Raw genomic sequence first — 20648 nt, 5'->3', positions numbered from 1 at the left:
TGCGCAGGCTAATAGGTGTCTTAACCACGACAGAGGCTCCCCAGTCCTTTCTACCTCATGGGAAGGAGTTTAGGCATCACGGAGCGCCATAGAAGTAACGTTCTCCTCTAGAATACCTCTGAATGAGAGAATCGATTACATGGTAACAATCCAGGTAATATTCCATAAAAATTCCTCATTGCAAATTCACTACCAGGGATCTGATACGTGAAATCTTTCATAAGCTCCCTCTTAATCTTCTTCAACTATCAGATGGGATTTTTGGTCTCCAATTCGGAATGTCAAACTTGAAACCAAGAAATTCAGGGAGAGCTAAGCATTAAACCAAACTAAGTTGAAACAAGGTTTCTAACTGCAACCTGGACAACTCCCCCCCCCCCACCTTGGGTAAAAAGAGAAAATGCTTCCCCCAAATGGTTAATAAAATTAGAATTCAAAAATCTTTCCAGGTGCAATGATAGATCCCTTTAGAGGAAACTACTTCCCTGAAGCCAGCAGTGCTCAGAAATTACAACCGGTTTCAGCAATTAAGAGAAGTAAAACATTAAAAAGCAAGAGGCAAAGTACATTTGCATGCTAATAGCCCCTTCTGTAGTGCTGGGAAGCTGTGTTGTACAACAAAGCAGATAACTTTCCCACTATAGCAATATTAACCCTTGGGTTCTCACTCCGGCTCCTTGTCTGGATTCTAATGTCTGGAATTCTTCTGGCCCTGGTGGGGAAAACCGGGCTTTGCTGCCTATCAATCCTTCTGGCATGTGAGTAGGGGAAGAAAGAGGGGCTCAAAATGTCTGAATGTCTTTAGGGGTAGTAAGAGGAAGGTGGAAAGATGCACCAAGGTTGGAAAGCACATTTGGCTAGAAAACATGCTGGGACGGGCTGGGCATAGGCATGGGTGTCAAGCGAGACTTGAATTTGAACCTGGCCATACACCACTTCCTAGCAATGTGATGAGGACAAGTTATTTAAGGTCTTGGAGCCCAGTTTGCTTATTGAATAGAGTGGAGGTAGGATTAAAGGAGGGAACCAGGGTGACACTTCCATGCACCTGGCAGTTGTAAAAGTAAGTGTAACAGTGTCGTAGCAGGTGCCATTTACGGGATTTTAGGAGGACTTTAACAAAGAACATTTGGGTGCAGCGCCATGAAAATTCCCTATGATTTTATTGGAAATGGAAAGCAGTCCTTGTTGCCTCGTGTAGAAAGTTCATCTGGAATTAAGGGCAGATAATGTAAAAGCCTCCTTTTATTTCTCCCCAAGGTGCAGGCCAACAACATTTTGGGTTTCATCAAAGACGGCAACTGTCAGGGTACACCGTAGGCTTTAGGTAGCTCACAGAAATGAGGGGAAATTTCTCAGCTCCTACGGGAAGAAGATGGTATAGCAGGTAACTTGGGTTTGAGAGCTGTGTCCCCCTGGTTTTGAGATCCATTAGCTTTGAAATTGCCTAGACTTGGAACAAATTTCTTAACCTCCCCGGGCCTCAGTTTCCCACTATGAAATGGGGATGATAAAATAGCATGCATTTGGGGCAAGGGTTCTATGAGTAAGAACTCAACAAGAATCAATTATCAAGGGATAATTCTTGGTTTCTCTTTCGAAAATACCTCCCTCCCCATGACACAATGAGGAAGCAATGCACCAAAGCACGTCAGATCTTGGATTTCAAGCCAACTCACTGAAACGGAGTCAAGAGGAGGAAAGAGGTTCTGTGTATGCACCCGTGTCCTCATCATTCACCACATAGTTCTGCTGATGGGAAAGAGAGGCTGCCGGAAGGAAACAGAAGTTCATCAGGGCTGGCAAAATATTAATCTGGACGCTCACGGATGGGCAGTGATGCGGGCTCTCCGGCAGCAGGCGTCCCCTTCATGTTCCTGCTACCTGTGGGCTGCACAAGTCCACCAGCCCACCCTTGCCACCGGGAGCACTCACCATGACGCGCCATGCATCCTCTGTTCTAGATCTACCCCCAAACTGCTTTCTGAGACGAGGTCAGGGAGGGGAACCAAGAGAACCGAAAAGGTGAACGGAACAGCTCAGCAAAGAAGCATGGGCAGGTAGGGGTCTGACCGTGTAAACAACTTCTTTCCTTTCCCTTAACAAGGTGCATTTCCCCCAGCGTGGAGGGTTTTAAGCCGGACCATGCATTAGAATCCCAGAGGAAGCTTTGCAAAGTTGTGCTAGGGTCCTACCCCATTGGTTATGATTCACTTCTTTTTCCTGGAGTAAGCCTCGTACGTGGGTATTTTGAAATAGCTCTTCAGCGACTCTGATGTGTAGCCAGGCTTGAGAAACATTGTCCCACTTGGAAAATCTGCTGAAAGTATTCCTACGGCCCTCTTACTTTACACGGTGTGTTTGATCAGCCACGAGGCTGCTCGTTCTGGGGTCCGCATTAGGATGACCCAAGGACTTTGTAAAAATGAGGATGGCTAGGACCTGTCCCCAGAATTTCTGATTTAATTGGTTTGAAATGGGATGTAGGCATCCAAGCAATCCCTCCACAAGCTTATTATACCTCCATCCCTATAAGATCATTCACACCCGCGTAATTTGTAATAGCCAAGATTGGAGACAAGCCAAATGTTTATCGAGAAGAGGTGCATTGAATAAAGTCTAGTCCAACCTCAACCTAGAATAAGAGGCACCCATTCAAAAAGGATGAGAAGGAGCTCTGATTGCACTGATCCTGGAAGATCTCAGGGATATATAAAGAAAAAAAAAAAGCAACAGGCAGAGTAGCTACTATGGGAAGGGAAAAAAAAATCAAGAATATGCTTTCCTATTGTTCGTTCCTGCATAAAGGAAGATGGGAAGGATCCACAAGAAAACAATGAAAATAATGACTGCGGGGAGCAGAGGGTGACAGATACGGACATAGGGACAAGGGTCGGAGGGAGACTTGGTGTCTATCTTAATTTCTGAAATATCTAAATTACCCATTTAAAAAAATAAAGTTGTTAAAAAGTTCCTCTAGTGATTCTAATGACTTGCCAGGTTTGAAGACATTTTTCGAGGGCAGGAGTCAGCAAATGACAACCTGTGAATGTTACCCAGCCTGCCCCTTGTATGTCTTTTTTTTTTTTTTAAGGAAACTTTTAATTGGAAATAATTTTCAACCTTCAGAGTTATTGAGAACCTAGCTCAGAAATACCTCAATAACTGGGTGTATCCTACACCCATTTATTCCCCTATTATTAACATCTCACAGTAGTATTTGTCATAATTAATGAACAAGTATCGATCAATTATTATTGACTTATGGCCATACTTCAAATCTCCTCTCCTCAGTTTCCCCTAATGTCCTTTTTTTCTGGTTCAGGACACTGTCTAGGAGCTCACATTAAATGTAGTCATCACGTCTCCTTGGTCTCCTCTTGGCTGGGATAATTTCTCGGATTAAATTTCCCCGTTTTGGTGACCTTGACAGTTTTGTTTGTTTTTATTTTTTAAATATTTTATTTATTTATTTGACAGAGACAGAGATCACAAGCAGACAGAGAGGCAGGCAGAGGGGGGGGGGAAGCAGGCTCCCCGCTGAGCAGAGAGCCCAATGCCGGACTCCATCCCAGGACCCTGAGATCATGACCTGAGCCGAAGGCAGAGGCTTAACCCACTGAGCCACCCCGATGCCCCTGTTTGTTTGTTTTTAAAGTAGGTTCCAGTCCCAGGGTGGAGCCCCAGGCAGGGCTCTGACTCTAGACCCTGAGATCAAGACCTGAGCCAAGATCAAGAATCGGGCGCTAAACCAACTGAGCCATCCAGGTGCCCCAGCAACCTTGGCAGTTTTAAGGACACTGTCCAGCATTTTGCCAGATGTCCCACGCTGGGGATCTGTCTGACCTTTTCTTTTTTTTCATGATTAGCCTGGGATCATGTGTTTTGGAGAGGAAGCACGTAGGTGTGAGCTGACGTTCTCATCAGCTCATTTCCAGGGTGCATGCGACCCACAAGACAATTGCTGTAGGTGTTCTCTGGGTCACTTGACTGGGGGAAGGTTTGCCGGGTTTGTCCACTGAGAAGCTGCTCTTTCGCGCCCTCCTTGTCGGCACTGTCCTCTCGGAAAGAGGGTCCCTGGGCACAGCCTCCACCTAAGATGGCAATAGCTACATTAGTTTTTTGGAATTCTGCCCAGGAGATCTGCCTGTTCTCCATTTATTCATTCAATTGCTCAGTAACGTCATTAGGAACTCATGAGTATTTATTTTATACTTCGGGATAAATATCATATCACTTAATTTTCTTCCTCAACCAGCTTTCAGGGGATTCCTAGAATATTGTGATGGACTCCCATCATTGTGGGGTGTTTGTTTTGTTGCTGCTGTTGTTGCTTTATTTTTTGAACATTGTCTTACATTCTGGTGCTACAGGATGTTCCAGGGTCATTTTGTGTATTTCCTGTCCCTGTAGAATCAGCCACTTCTCCAAAGATCCCTGGTTCTTTTTCACTGGAGACGATCAAGGGCACAGAGAATGCTCATTGCTCCCGAGGTGTCATGACTTTTAGGTTCTCTCAGCTGATGGAACAAGGAGACATAAGGATGGACACTAACCTGTGCGTACACACGTATCTATAAATATTTCTCGGTATCATCTGTATCTGTGTTAAGCTAAGTATGAGTTCACAGGGATGTCTCTAATGCATTACCATACGGATACGTCTCGCCTCCTGTCCTTATTTATTTATAATCTCCCACTCCAATATAAGAAACCAGATCCCACCGTCCCCCTCCATCAACTTAATTGTCCAACCTGGCATTCATGCATAATGGGTTCAGAATTCCTTTTTTAAATAAAGATTTTATTTATTTATTTATTTGAGAGAAAGAGTACATGAGCAGGGGGAGGGGCAGATGAAGAGGGAGAAACAGGCTTCCTGCTCAGCAGGGAGGGCGATGCCGAATTCTATCCCAGGACCCTGGGATCATGAACAGAGCTGAAGGCAGATGCTTAATCGACTGAGCCACCCAGGCGCCTGGCTTCAGAGTTCCTAACTCATATGCCTGTAGTCTTACAACCTCCACTCATTTCCAAAGTGAATTAGGTCAGTACTTTGTTCCCAACTTCATTCATTTATGTGCTTACACTTGTAATACACTGAAGATTCATCTGTTGGATTCTACATTCCATCTGGGGATTCCCCTAAATGCTTAAATGATGTTTAAATATTTGTTTAAAGTCTACTTTCTGTGCTGTAAGGTTCTATGGGTTCTGATGAATGTTTAATGTCTTGCTGCAGTATCATTTCTCCATCCTATAAAAATTCCCTGGGTTCCATCTCTTCAACGATCCATCCCTTCTGAACTGCTGGGAAGCATTCATCTGTTTACCATCTCTATAGTTCTGCCTTTTCCAAAGTCATATCATTGTAGTCTTATACTTTTTCAGACTGTCTTCTTTCACTTAACAGTATACATTTGATCTATCCATGTCTTTTGATGGCTTGATAGTTCATGTCTTTTTATTGCTGAATAATATCCCACTGTATGAATATGCCGTGGGTTATTTATCCATTTACCTGTAAAGACCATCTTGGTTGTTTCCAGTTTGGGGCAATTTGAATAAAACTGCTATGCACATGCAGATTTCTGTGTGGACGTAAGTTTTCAGACTGGTTGGGTAAATACCTGGAAGTGTGATAGCTGAACTGTAGGGTAAAACTGTGGTTAGTTTTATCAGAAAGGGCCAAAGTGTCCTCCCAAGAGGCTGTGTCATTTTGCAATCCCACCAGGAACAAATGAGAATCCCTCTTGATCTGCATCCTTGCCATAAGTTGCGATTGTCAGTTTTGGGATTTTAGTTTTTTTAATAGATACAAATAAAAAGTTTATTGTTTCAATTTTTAATGCTTTGATGACATATTAAGTATCTTTTCATGCTGAGTTGCCATCTATATGTCTTCTTTGGTGATGTTCTGTTCATATCTTTTACTCATTAATTGGGTTGTTTTCTTATTATTTTTTTAAGATTTATTTATTTATTTTAGAGAGAGAGAGCAGGAGCAGGGAAGGAACAGAGGGAGAGGGAGAAGCAGACTCCCCGCTGAGCATGAGATCATGACCTGAGCTGAAGGCAGGTGCTGTTAACCGACTGAGCCACCCAGTGGCTCAGCCCCTGCCTAGCCCTTTAGTAACCCTTGAAATCTGGTGGTGTGAATCCTCCAACCATGCCCTTCTTCTTCAGGATAGTGTTGCCTTATTAAGGTCCTTGCCTTTTCATACAAACTTTAGAATCAGGTTATTAATATCTCCTAAGTAGCTTGCTGAGATTTTGACTGGAATGGTGGTGAATCCACAGATCAAGTTAGGAAGAATTGGCATTGTGACAATATTGAGTCTTCTAATCCATGAACATGGTATAGCTCTCCATTTATTTAAAAAATCTTTGATTTTTTCCCCCACTAGTGTTTTTTGTTTTCCTGCCTGTTTTTCATTGGTCCATAGCCATGCTTATTCATTTATGTGTTATCTGTTATCTGTGGTTGCTTTCATGTTATAATGTCAGACTCGAGTAGTTGCAACAGAAACTACAACTCACAAAGCATAAACTTACTATCCAGCCCATTACAGGGAAAGTTTTCTGATCCCTGATGCAGAGTTTAAATTGCTGAGCATCTTTCTTTCAATCCTGCTTTCAATTATCTCTCTCTCTTTGTTGGCTTTGGAAAGAAGACATCAGCTAAAAAGGAATAAGGGCATCTTGAACCTCAGCAATGAGTTAAAAATTCTCCCTTTCAGGCAGTGAACAGAGGATCAATAGGAAAGTTCTTTATTATTAATAAAGTTTTATTATTTTAATATTAATTAATAATATAATTGATATAATATTATATTAATAATATTAATAAAGTTTATTATTAATAAAAATATTTATAATTTTATGGGTTGAGCTTAGAAGCAGGTTATTTATAGATTTGTTTATGTTCTGAACATAAAAAACAGCCTAGCAGTATCTTAATGTCCATTATGGCACCTGAAACACAGGAGGTTCTTAATAAATGTTTGATGAATCAATGAAATAAAGAATGAACAATACATGACAAAAGAATTCTCTGGGTTCTGCTGAAGTGCAGAAGTAATATCCTCAGGAGCTATGACACAGGGGATAAACAGAACAGAGGTATGAGCCATGTAGCTGTGGATATATAAAAAGAATGGTCCTTTGCCTCCCAGGGAAGCAAACAGATAACATGAATGCTGGTTTCTACACTTAGCAAATGCAGTCTTGAATTGAGTTCAAGTTGCTTTGTACCAAAGCAACAGGGACAAGAATGTCCGTTAAGCATTATCATGCTCTGGGCCTCATACCAGGGTCTTTACACCTACTATTTCCAAACCAGGCAAGGTAGCTCTTAGTGATCCAGTTTTAAAGATCAGTAAACTAAGATCCAGAGAGCAAAGGGACTCCTCCAAGATCTCTTTGTTTTGAAGCAGCAGAAACAAAGCTAACGGGGGTAGGGGGGTGTAAAGTACTCTTGAGACACGTTACCTTCCAGCCACATTCAGTGCGAGTACCAATAAACAGCACAATATGCTGTTGAGCTCGCTGCTGTCCTATGGTCTGTATCTGTAGACGCCAAGTCCAGGGATCTCCCAGGCATGTTGTAGAGATATTTCTATGTCCGTGAAAGTCCATCCTTACTCCTACTTTGTTAGTTGCTTGATTGGTCAAATGACTTCCAGCTGAGAGCACAGCCCTCCAGAGCAGGTACTGGAGGAACATCAGCAAAGGGAGAGACCTACTTCCTTCCCACAGGAACTCGTGTTCTCCTTGGGAGTCAAGCATGCGCGTACACATATGTCCACCAGGAGAGTCAACGAATTAATTAAAAAGTACATTCAGACAAGTGATCATAACCACGTAGATTTATATATTCAGGCATTGACTCAGTATGATTCAGCTCTGGGACCTCTAACCCTCCCACTGTTTGTGCATTCATTTATACAATGAATCTTCAACAGTATCTGATTGCCACTATCCCAAACTAACATCTTTACAGTACTTTATGGCTTGCATAGAGCTTGCAGATAACTTTCCCTGCCTTGCAAGGTACCTAGCACAGGAATTATTATTGTACCCATCCCAAATCTTTGTATACTGAGCTTCAGGTAAGTGAGATGATTCATCCAAGATCTCAGCTAGTAAGCCAAGGCCTGTCCACTAGCCTACAGTCCCCCCTACTATTCTCAGGTCCCCAGACCTTTGATGTGCTAAACTTTTCTCTCAGTTCCTGTGAAACCCACAGTTCCTTCTTCACTGGGCATGCAATGATAAGAGTCTCCTTCTCCTTTACTGGAACTTCAAAACGGAATGGCCTCCCCTAAAAGTGCTGGGTAATTTCTTCCCCTGTGACCAGCAAAATGAGATAGCTCCCAATCCAGGAGCCAGCGCTGATCTAGTCCACCTCTCTCTTGGGGAACACTGGAGGTTCAGCAAACATCTTCCCAATGTAATGGCCAGGACATCTTGCACGAATCTCTTAGCATGAGGCAGGTGATTCTGGTCCAACTCCAAAGCTCTGTGGCCCCAACCCACTGCCTCACCCACCCCCAAGGTACACATAAACCAGCCCCCTTGTTCTCATCTTCCCATACCGCTATGGCCCTCTAGTATCTTCCATGCCATTTTCCCTCCCACTTCCAGGGGTTAAGCAAGAAAGGGGGAGATGGAAGTTGGAGTAGACTCCCTAAAAGAGCCAATGTAAAAATCTTTTGCTACTTTCCTTCAACACTAAGCAGCAGCTAAGCGCCCAAGCCGTATGGAACCAGAACTTGTATGGACAGAGCCATTTTTTGGCCTCTCACGATGGGTTGACCAGGGTCCTTCTCCAGAAGGGAATATTTTGCTGTGAGCAAATCTCAAGGAACAGCCTCATCCAGCTTCCCGCCTTGGAGAAAGCAGAACCAACAGGCGAATTCCCAGTACCCATGAGAATCTGCAGGGCCCAAGGGTGACCGTGGGTTTCCTGAGCTTCTATTGAAAGCCACACGTGTTCACAAATTCTTCCTGCTCTCTACATAAGATGTCTTGGATGCTTCCGGAAAGGCAGGCTGAAATGTAGGAAGATAAAATGGATTAACCGCTCTGAGGATGGGCAGCGATTGTGACCCAAGCCCCCAGGATTCCGAGGCTGCCATCCAACCACTCATCCTGCCCGTCAGTTTGGAACCCACAGGAGAGACATGCTGTATGAATAATAGGTTAGAAACCAGAACAGGGCCAGCAGACGCTCTGAAATGTGTTCTCAGTGGCAGGAGTAGGCTCGCTTATGTCTCCTGGGCTCGGTGCATGGAGGGGCTCACGGTATCTTGTGCAATGTGGTTTCCCAGACACTGAGCACAGTGCCTGCCACACAGCAGGTGACCCGTCATTTTCAGTGAGTGGCCAAGACTCTCTATGTCTTCTCTATCATGGAGCTGAGTCCACCCGACGCCAAGCAAGACCGATCCATTTCACGGAGCACCAAACCAAGGACCCTGGCCACTTTGTTCCACTGCCTTAGTGTGCTTGCAACAACACAGCTTGAGCCAATGTGGTCAGAACATGGAATCAGAATGCAGGAGGGGTCTGGTGAGGATGGAAGGAGGGAAGGTGAGCTGTTCCTGCACTCAGAGCTTCGCACCTTCTGGACTGGAGGCACCAGTCTGCAGATGCATGAGAGGCGGGCAAGCCCAGAAGATTCTCTGCAGGAAGGAAGGAAGGGTTCTGAGCCATTTCAAAGCAAGTGATCCGCCCCGCAATTCAGTCGCTCTAAACATTAACTTGTGAAACACTCAGATGTACTAGACTAGCGTTTCCCTCCAGAAGCTCTGAGGAAGGGATCCTTATTTTATGAGAAGGGTTAGTTAGTATCATTATTGTTGCTACCCCTCTTGCTGCTACAATGTTCTTGTCTGACTCACAACGTTTCCCTTTGGCTTAAACTTTTCCTTGGATCTGCCCAAGAGAACGCGACGGAAGAGTTACCAGCACTGTCTCCCCCCTCCCCCAAATTTGCTGGAGGAGCCATGTATGCATCTGCAGAGAGAGAGACGGATCTCGGCCCCAAGACTGGGCAGAGCTACTGCGGCTGCGAGGTTATAAGCCCATAAATAAAGTTTATGGTTAAACTGGCCTGACCTGGCTTTGCCCCTAGGTACAGAAGCAGTATCTTGTCATTAGTATGCAGAACACATCAGCCTAATGTCTGCTCATTTGTTCTCAAGCCACTCTGCTCCATAAATCTTTCGGCGAGGGCGGAGTGGGGGGGTGCGGGGGGCAAAGTGAGGGGTAGACGGAGAAAGGGTCAGGAGGGGTGCCGGCTGCTCCGAGTTCCACTGCTAAAATCCAACAGGCCGCCTCTCGTGCAGGTTCTTGGTAGAGGGGAACGTCACAAGTCAACATAAAATAAAGTATTTGGTTTCTGCAGGGATGGGAGAAGCAGTAGGAAGCTGTGGGAGATCTGCTTCGTAGGATAAGACCATTATTTAATTCTATGAGTTCTAAAAACGAGTTCAAGGTTATATATCACAGGATTTTACCTAAAAAGCGAAGTTCCCTCCTTTGGGGGTTGCTTATTTTTGTTTCTGCCTTGGTTTTTTGTCCTATTTTATTGTTTGGGGGTTTTGTTTGTTTGGGGATCTTTTTGCATTCTAAGGGAAGGACTGGATGTCGCTCCCCCATACCACATGGGGGGCTCTTAGAGAAGCAGATGGGGGAGTTTTCACAGTTCCGGCCTCGGCATGCTAGAAGCCGCTGGACGTGAGGGCTCCGCCCTGGGTCATCTCTGCTGAAGGTCCCATGAGAATAAAGCAAGGACGACGACACATGTAGGAGAGCGGACCTCGGAGACCTCCCTGAATGAGAAGTTATTGAGAATTGATTTCATTTGCGGAAGGTGAGCGTTTCTTCTTTGCTGGGGTAACTCAGACCAAATAAATCCTGATTCTGGGAGTGTCCTGCCTGGAGACTGGGGTGCTGGGGAGTAGCAGGGAGGTGGGGGGAGGGCAGGCCTGATATTTGTTGCCTGATGGCTTTCCATTTCGCATGGGGCAGCAAGCAAGAGGACATCTCCCCTTCAGCCTCCATGCAGGCAGAGAGACCCTTCCGTGGTTCATTGGAAAGGGGCGGCAGGAATCAGAGCAGAACCCTAAAGGGCACACGACAGAGAGGTCCAGTGGCCAGGAAGGGCAGGAAGCTGGAGAAGAGGGCTCAGCCCACATTATGTAGATTGCCCAGCCCCCAGCATTGTTCCCGGCATGAAAGATGGTGAAAATTAACCCAGGGTAGCCTTGAAGGGGCAATCAGAAGCAGGGTCTTGCAGCCGAGGGTGTCTGAGTAGAGGAGGTGGTGGGGTCACTGGTCCCAGGCTACCCCTCCAATCCTTGATGATGGTGCCCAGGGACGTGAAGGTATTTCGAGGCCAAAAGTTGACAATCAAGCCTCAAGCCCTTTATTATTAATATTATTTATTTATTTATTTATTAAAGTAGAGCATGCCACTCTTGATCTCAGGGTTGTGAGTTCAAGCTCCACACTAGGCATAGAGCTTACTCAAGACCTTTATTTTATTGTATTTTTTTTTTTAAAGATTATACTTATTTATTTGAGAGACAGAAAGAGCAGGGGGAGAGGCAGACAACCTCAAGCGGAGTCCCGCTAGTCACAAAGCCTCATTCCAGGCTCAATCTCACAGCCCCAAGATCGTGACCTGAGCCTAAACCGAGAGTTTGATGTTTAACTGACTGAGCCACCCAGGAGCCCCAAGCCCTTTAGTTCAACAGTAGTTTCTTCGGACGCCTGGGTGGCATAGTCGGTTAAGCATCTGCCTTCAGCTCGGGTCACTGGCTTTTTCCTCTGTCCTCAATCTTTTTCCTCTTTCACGGAAATGACCATTATTCATGGCCTGACACAGGGAACAGAGGGGAGGAGGGCCAGCGGGAGAAGAGATGACCTGAAGGGCAGGTGAAGGCTCTGGGAATTCAGGGGAGTGGGGGGATGGGAGGGGCAGCTGGGCGGGAAGGGAAGTTCAAGGCCAGGCCCCAGAGCAAGGGCAAAGCTGACCCCTAGCCGACCAGAGAGTGTCAGGGAGGGTATACATGGGGAAGAGGGAATAGGAAGACACGGGGATTCTGCGAGCCTTCGGGGCCATTGAAATCTCTCCCATCTGTGCCTGTGTCAGAAGGACAGTGCCGTGGTCGTGGCTAGGACTCAGGACCACAGTTCAGTCTTAACCTGCCCGACTTACCCGCCCATACACATCTCTGTCTCTTCATCTGTCAAATGCGGGGCCTGATCCAAATGACTCTTACAGTCCTTCTGAGAGTCGAATTCTGCCTTCACCGGCTCTGCTTTTCTTTCAATTTCCCCACAATCTTGGGGGTATTTTGCTACCTAACCTCCTTTCATGAAAATCTAGAGCCCTGAGAAACCATAGGGAACGCCCAAACCCTAGGATTTTCTTTGAAGATGATGCAAAGGGATACACATAAACATAGTCTCCGGCAGGACTGGTGATCAGGCATCCTAAGTGTTGAGAGCCACCCCCCCCAAGGACCGTGTAACCTGAGGGAAACAAGTAATTTCTGAGACTCAGTTATACCCACCTGGAAAATGGGGGAGTAATCCCTGCAGTTTATCTTATGGCAACAAATGAGATAGGTGTTAGGGAAGCATTTTGTAAAATAGAAAGGCTTGGGGCACTTGGGTTGCTCCGTTGGTTAAGCATCTGCATTCAGCTCAGGTCATGATTCTGGGGTCCCAGGATCGAGCCCCATGTCCGGCTCCTGGTTTAGCAGGGAAGGCTGCTTTTCCCTCTCCCCCCCCCCCACCGCTCGTGTTGTCATTCTCCCTCAAATAAATAAATAAAGTCTTTTTAAAAAGAGATCTAGAAAGGCTCTACACATTTTATACCTAATAACACACACATGTGTGGCACACACACAGGGCCACATGACTCCAGCGGTCTCTAGACTTGAAGAGTAGAAACAGAACAGGAGTGTGTCTGGGAAGGGAGGGGGTCAGGTCTTTGGGAAGAAGCTGCCAGTCTGTCTTTCCTTCAGGACAACAGCTAAATTCCAGAGCCGCATCGGACGGGCCCTCCATGTCTTAGTAAAACTAAACTGACAAGCATGACCTCCCCTGGGCGGTTTACCTTATTGAAGCTGTCTGGTAGGTGAGACATTTATTAACGCGGATGGACTGCCTGCCGGGAAGGCCCCACCGCTGAGCCCTCAGCGAGTGAATTCCTTCCCCAGATGCAGTAAGGCTTCGCTTCCACACCGAATTTGATCACGTCCTCCTTGCTGAAGGGCCCTGACTAAAGGAAAGCCGGGCTTCTGACAGGGGAATACTTGATCCGTTGGGCTTAGGAGATCTAAATGTGAACCCCAGTCCTGGGCAGCACAGTTCCCATCCTATAACTCCAGACAGGCCATTCCGAACTCAGTTCCCCCCGCTCTGGGAACTGGATTAAAACGGTCCCTGGGAAGGATGGGGATGGGGAGGGAGAGCCCTGAAAATATCACGGGAGTCCGTCTATTCCAATGCTTTCCATTCTCTCTACTGGAGACCTAGTATGTGAAACTTTCGGGAAAAATCTCAGAGCCCGCGTAAGCAGCTCGACGAATGTATTAGCTACCCATTGCTGTGTAACAAATGACCCTAAAACTTAGCAGCTTCAAACAACAAACTCTTATTATGCCACAGTTTCTGTGGGTCAGGAATCTGGGCTCAGCTCAGCTGGGTTCCCAGACACCCACATAGTGGATTCATCTCCAGCCTCAACTTGGGGAGTCGGGGTTAGGAACTGCTTCTAACACCCTCTGCTAGGATCGCAAGGCTACTAGATGGAGAGGCTTGGGTCTACACCGGCTGTTAGCCTGAAGCCTCCTCTAGTTCCTTGTCCCGTGGTCCTCCCCAGATCAAAGCTCCCCACTTAGCAATTGGCTTCCCTTATAGCAGGGGGACTGTGATGGCTAACTCGATGTGTCATGCTGGCCATACTGTGGCACCCAGACATTTGGTCGAACGCTCATCTGGATGTTTCTGGGAGGGTGCTTACTGGGTGAGATTAACATTTATATGGGTGGATTTTGAGTCAAGCAGATTACACTCTGTGGTGCAAGTGGGCCTCATCCCATTATGGGAAGGGCTTAACAGAGCAAAGACCAACCCACCCAGAGAAAGAAGAATTCTGAGAGCAGGTGGGATTTAGAACCGCAGCTCTTCCCGGAGGCTCTAGCCTGTGGGCCTCCTCCATCAGATTTTGCACTCATGGAGCCTCTGCAATTGCATGGGCTAATTCCCTAAATTCCTTAAAATCTATCCATCATCCCTTGACCTATCATCAATCCACTCATCCTGTTGGCTGTTCCTCTAACAAACCCCGATTAATACGGAGAGCATGAGAGAGGAAGCAAGATGGAAATCCCAGTTTTTTGGTCACCTAATCTTGAAAGTGAAACCCCATCCCTTTCTTGCCTAATTTTTAAAAAAAGATTTATTTCTTTATCTGAGAGACAGAGAGCAAGCACACGTGAACAGGGGTATAGGGAGAAGGAGAGAGAATCTCAGTCTCCCCACTAAGCACAGAGCTAGATGCGGGGCTCAATCTCACAGCCTTGAGATCACGACCTGAGTTGAAACCAAAAGTCAGACACTCAAATGACTACATCACCCAGGGACCACTTCTCATTTTTTAAATGTGATAAAATACACATAACGTAAGATTGACCACTTAAACTCTTTTTCAATCTCAGGAGTATTAAGTACATTTACAATGTTGTGTAACCATCCCCACCATCCACTTCCAGAACCTCTTAATCTTCCCCAACTGAAACTCCCAGTTCATTAAACCATAATCCCCATCTCCACACTCCCCCGACACACACCCACCCAACTCCTGGCAACAGCCTTTCTACTTTCAGTCTCTATGAATTTGACGACTTTAGCTAGCCTGTATGAGTGGAATACAGTACTTGTTCTTTTGTGATGGGCTGATCTCACTGAGCCTGATGTCCTCAAGGTTCATCCCTGTTGAAGCAGGTGTCCAAACTGCCTTCTTTTTAAAGGCTGGATAATATTCCATTGCATGGAGAGACCACATTATGCCAGGGGACAATTAACATTCTTGTGAAACTAGACAGCTGCATGATTTGGGAGCAAGTGATTTAATCTCCTTAAGCCTCATTTTCTCATCTGTTAAAGAGAGGGAGGGAGGAAGAGAGGGGAAAGAAAAATAAAAAACCTCTTACTGTGATTCTATCATGCAGTCAAGGTCAAGATTTATCGCCTAGAGCAGGGGTTAGCAATACCATCCATGAGCCAAACGGCCCACTACATGATTTTATAAACAAAGTTTTATTGAAACATAGCTACCCTCAATCAGTTACATCCTGTCAATGGCAGTTTCCCTGTGACAGTGGCAGAGTTGAAGAGTTGCAACAGAGACCACATGGTCTGCAAAACCTAAAATGTTAACTATTTGGGTCTTTACCAGAAAAGTAGCCTCCAGCAGTGTTTCTTAAGTTTTGATGGGTATCAGAATCCCTGGGGAGCTTAATAATAATTCAAAGGCCCGCTGGGGTGCCTGCATGGCTCAGTGGGTTAAGCGTCTGCCTTCGGCTCAGATCATGATCCCAAGGTCCTGGGATTGAGTCCTGCACTGGGCTCCCCGCTCAGCAGGGTATCTGTTCCTCCATCTTCCTCTGCCCCTCCCCCAGCTCTTGCTCTCTTGCGCTCACCCTCTTTCTCAAATAGGTAAATAAGATCTTTTTAAAAATGCAAAGAACTGGTCCCTTTCTTCCATGAGCCTGGGCCTCCGAGTCTTTATTAGAGCTCTGAGTGAGTCTGCTACATCCCGGAGGAGAGTCCCTCGCCTTCCTGATGAGGAAGACCAGGAGAAGGGGCACCCAGGACTCAGTATCAGCAGACACTGGGCTCAAGTTCTGATGGCTGACCTCTTGTCTCTCTCTCCCTCCCTCTTTCTCTGCCAGCCTTTTGCCCCTACCTCCCACTCCCAGAACTATATATTCCAACAGGCTTCTCTCCCCAAATGGAGATGTCACAAGAAACACTTCAGTTCCTCCATGAAACCAGGCCATGATGCTATCCCACACAGGTCCCTGAATCCCAACATCTCCATATTCAAAGGCAGCCTTGCTGGCTGCACTTGGGTCCTGGGGTGCAACGTGGCCAGTGCACAGGAGCTGGTTATGTTCTTGGGCAGGATCTGGAACGCCCACACCTTTGTTCCTACCACCACCTCCTCTTAGTGTCTTGCTCATGGGAATGGCTCTGACTGATGGCCAGTGCCAAGGCTGTTCCTCTGGTACAGAGGCTCCCAGCCATGATGGCGTTTCATCAGAACCCCTTCAAAGAACTGTCCAGTAACCTGCTGCTTGGACCACACGCTCCCGGGGATTCTCGTCTAGTAGGTCTAGGGTGACCACCAGGCAGCTCCTTATTATAACATGGTCGCCTGGCCTGGGAATCATTGTTCTAGACTCTAGAACCTAGAGCAGTGATTTCCAAACATTACCATGCATCAGAGTCCCCGGGAGGGCTTGTTAAAACCCAGAGTGCTGGGCCCCACCCTCGACTTTGTGGGAGTTCTGGGGTGGGACCCGTGATTTTGCCTTTCTAGCAAGTTCCCAGGTGTTGCTGAGGCTGCTGTGGACAAGACGTGAGAACCACTCTTTTAGTACACCATGAGGTCGGACCGTGAACGGGCCTTGAACAGAGGAGTGCGGGCTTGATTCAGGGTATTGGAGTCCTGCGGGGAGACCACTGGCATGTCAGTCTCTCCAGATCTCTGCGTTGCCATGTGCAGATACCAAGTCCATCAGGCATGGTGGTGGGGGGGTGTGTGTGCAGGCAACGAGGTAACCTCTGCTGATCTCCAGATAATTCCCGCTGGAGGGCACCAGGGGAAGATCAAGAATGATGAGCAAGGGACGGGTAAAACAAAGCCCAGGAAAACAAAGCATTTCAGAATTGAAATGACTCCAAGCTTCCTTAAAACCCACCACCAGTGGGAACATGAAAGTATAATTATTACATAACCCACGAATATAATTAGGCGCTTCCCTTCTGTCTCCACCCACTTCTCCCAGGCCTTGGGTAAGGCAGAAGGAGGACGGGGTCCTGAGAATCTTCAGATCATGACACAAAACCCTACCGTCCCCTGCTCTTATAAACTTCCTCAAAAAACAGTACTTGGATCTGGCTGGAGCCAAACCCTAGAGCTTCTTGTCCATCAATTAGTATTTACTGGGCCTTCACAATGAGCTAAGCAGGCATATAAAAGACAACAGTTCCTTGCAGACTGTTATTAAGCCAGAGAAGAGCCAGTACCTCGCCTTCCTTTTCACAAGGTGTTGGCAGCTGGGTGGTTGTGTCTGGGTCAAAACGAATGTTCAACCACTCAGCCCACAAAAATGTACTGAGCCCTCGCTACGGCGCGGACACTGTTCTAGGCCCTGGAGGTGTGGCGGCGAGCGAGACAGACAGAATCTCCTGCCCCAGGTGGAGGGGACAGGAGAGGGGCTCTGAGGAGTGTGGGGACAGAGGCTGGTGGCGGGTAGAGCCACACATGAGGAACCCCATTCCTGCCGCTGGGCCCGTCAGTCGGCCACCACCCTGTTCGTTGAACAAACCGGGGCACCTGGGTGGGTCAGATGGTCGGGCGTCTGCCTTCAGCTCAAGTCGTAATCCTGGGATGGAGCCCCGAGTCAGGCTCCCTGCTCAAGCGGGAGCCTGCTTGTCCTTCTTCCTCTGCCCAACACCCCCCACCCGCCAACCCAGCTCTTGGTCTCTCGGTGCATTCCATATGCTCCTTTCCAAAACCCACTACCGGGACTTAGATGTGTGCGGTTTCAAGGCCATTGGGGTCAACAGTGTGAGTTTAGAGATGCGTGAAATGCATCCTCCCACCAACTGAATCGGACGCTCGTGGGCTCTCCAAATCTCTGGCCCAAGTGAAAGATTCACTCCATAGCCATTTGGAACCCAAAACTCTCTGGAGCGTTTCCCCCTGCTCCTTAGAACCTTCGGGCCGGTTTGGAGGCTGCCTTGACCCTTCCTGGAGGCTGCGGCTGCCCCAGGTCCATGACGGCTGGCTGAGGCCTCCCAAAGCCACCAGCTGTTTCCCAGTGTGGGCAGTGCCCTTCCTGGCAGGTGACTGGGCACCAGAGAGCCCATATCTGAGCCTGGCTGGTGGCCACAGCAGGAGAGCTCCCAGCCGGGCTCCCATGAAGGGAAGCTTCACTGAGGCGGGTACCATTTGCTTTGTCCAGTGTGGCAATCCCGGGCACCTAGGGGTTTGCCTGGAGCATAATGGGTGAATGAAAGAATGAATGAGGGAAGAAACAAACAGAAGCACTTTGTGGACCCTATTAGTCCCATGAGGCCGGTTCCTGGGACCCTCTCTGCCCTTGTGTTTGTCATATTGACCTCATGAAGGACGTTTGTTGTGTCCATGGAGCATGGAGATGAGACACGAGACCAAGGTTGTATTTTGAGACCCACAGAATGGGAGAAACAGCCACTGGGAGACTAGACACTTGTCCCATGAGGGATGAATGGAGGCAAATGGCTTGTGAGCTGAAGAAAAAGCAAAGAGCTTCCTTCATACACTTCTCTCCTGCAACCCCACTCCTCCACACCAGGTAAAAGGGGGGGGCATTGAGGTGAATTTTGAAAGAGGAACATTTGAACTTATTATATTCAGAGGCAATCAAACAGGGATTGAGCCCCGTATTTGGAGGCGAGGAAGAAGACACAAGCATACAAGAAGATCCATATTGTTGCCGGTGAAAGGAGAAGGTGTTACGGATACATCATATGTTGGAGTAAACCCACTAGCACAGGCAGAGCAGGTACATAGGACGTCTGGTATAGGTTCTGTAGGGAAGCAAGAGTCAGAGAACCAGAAAAGTCCACAAGAAAAGCCCCACAGGAATAAGCATTCACCATCTGCTCATTCTCACTGTAAGGAAGAGTTGTTTTCTTATACCTTGAGATTCTTGCACTTCGAGTTTTCTCTCCCTGCAATGACAAGACTTATCTTTCTAGAAAACTCCTATTCAGCCTTCAGACTTAGTTTTCATTTCATCTCTCACTCCCAAAATGACCGCTTCTCCTGGGGAATTGCCGTCACACCTTGAGCTTCTACCATTGTCGTATATGTGATTTAACACTATGGTTGAACTTGCTACCCATCTGGATAGGTAGATGGATACTTTGCTCAACCATGAATTCCTGGGGGTCAGGATCCTATCCTTCTCATCTTTTGTCTCTTCCAGTATCTGTCATGAAGTCATCCTCAATGCCTGTTTCTTGGATTCAAAGAAATAAATTAATAAAAGAAGAGCAAACAACAGGCCTTGTCCAATTGGAACATCCAGTAGGGACGTATCTGTGTGGGGAAACCAGAGCTGTTGTAGAGAGCTGAAAACTCTTCCCTGAGTCAGACCTTCCAGGTCGTGGGCAGCAGGGATGACTACAAGTCAACGGCGAGTGAGAGCTACCCCATCATTCCAGAGGCTCTCTTGGGGAGCAGGGAGGCTCACAGGCGATTGGAGACTTGTTTATATCAAATAAGCACTTGCTGGAGTGTTCAAAAAACCAGCAGGCTCCAACTTGAACTTTCCAGAGAAGTCATGGCCATATACCCTCCTTTTGGTGTAAGAGTGTGGGCCGCTAGACTAGGATTTGGTCTGCCCCTTGAGGAGAGACCCATCAGACCCCCCAGGGCACCAATGTCAGCTGGACGTTCGGGACTTTGTGAAGACAAGCTGTCCCTCATCCCACTGCTGGGTGTCCCTGGGCTGCTCCCTGAGCAGACTGGTGAGCGAAATGAAATAACAGTGGTATTTACTGCTGTTAATTAACAGCAAGGTGTTCATGAGTAATGTTGTGGTATTAAGGGCGTGGTGCCTCTTTTTCATGACTGACTCCCTCCTTTGCTGGGTTATAAACTCCAGAAGAGATGTTTCCTCCTGGCTGAAACTTGGCAGCTGGCCTGAGGTTCTTCCCTGTGGCTGGTGCTGGACCTGCTCACTCATTAGCCTGTTGGGATCTGCCTCCATTTCCCCAGCAGCTACTGCGGGGGCCATGAGCTTCTAGAAGACTCACCATTGGAAGCCACTCATGCTCTGACGCTTGTGTACGAAGCTCCCAAAGCAAAGAACTCAATAAGGACACAGGCATGCTGTAGACATGTCCAAGTCCATCTGAAGTCAGCCCAACAGCCACGAGGAGGGGAGTCCGTGCGTGCACAAGGTGGTCTTTTTAGAACAGGAGGTGCCAAAGTGTTAAATCCAGAACAAATCTGCCATTCTCATAAGCCGAGACTCAACAATTCTAGCAAAAGTCCTCCGAGGGTTGTGCAGATGAGAGGAGATATTAGGGAATGAGCTGGGGGTGGTGCGTCTTTTATTTGGATTACATTTATAAGTTGTAACATGCTCTGGCTTCTGATTCCCTGGGCAATTTTCACATCCCACTGTATTTTGTGCTTCATGCCTTTTCACAAACATTATTTCATCTGAATGTTCTTCCCTCCAAAAACCCTCTGCGGTGGGCAAAAGGAGGGATTCTTACTCTGGTTTCACAGATAAAGGAATCGAGTTTTGGAAAAGTCAAATGACTTTCCCAGATGCCTA

The 20648-nt window shown here is 47.0% G+C and overlaps 2 long non-coding RNA genes across 3 annotated transcripts in view; one reads left to right on the top strand and one right to left on the bottom strand.

Annotated features, from left to right (window-relative positions):
- The window catches only part of LOC122906035, a 105843-nt gene that overhangs the window by 7597 nt on the left and 77598 nt on the right, over positions 1 to 20648 (bottom strand). Inside the window, exon 4 of one of the 2 annotated variants that reach the window (XR_006384509.1) lies at positions 14712 to 15180. The exons of the other annotated variant lie outside the window; for it this stretch is intronic. This is a non-coding gene — a long non-coding RNA (uncharacterized LOC122906035). Of the gene's footprint in view, positions 1 to 14711; positions 15181 to 20648 lie in introns of those variants that run through there. 2 annotated transcript variants of the gene reach the window in all.
- Positions 1178 to 4754, top strand: LOC122906036. The gene is made up of 3 exons (XR_006384511.1): positions 1178 to 1387; positions 1635 to 2060; positions 4414 to 4754. It is a non-coding gene; the product is annotated as an uncharacterized LOC122906036 (long non-coding RNA).

The sequence above is a fragment of the Neovison vison genome, chromosome 5 (genome assembly GCF_020171115.1).
Source record: "Neovison vison isolate M4711 chromosome 5, ASM_NN_V1, whole genome shotgun sequence".
Lineage (NCBI taxonomy): Eukaryota > Metazoa > Chordata > Mammalia > Carnivora > Mustelidae > Neogale > Neogale vison.
Note: the sequence above shows the minus strand (reverse complement) of the source record. Positions and strands in the feature narration are given on the sequence as shown.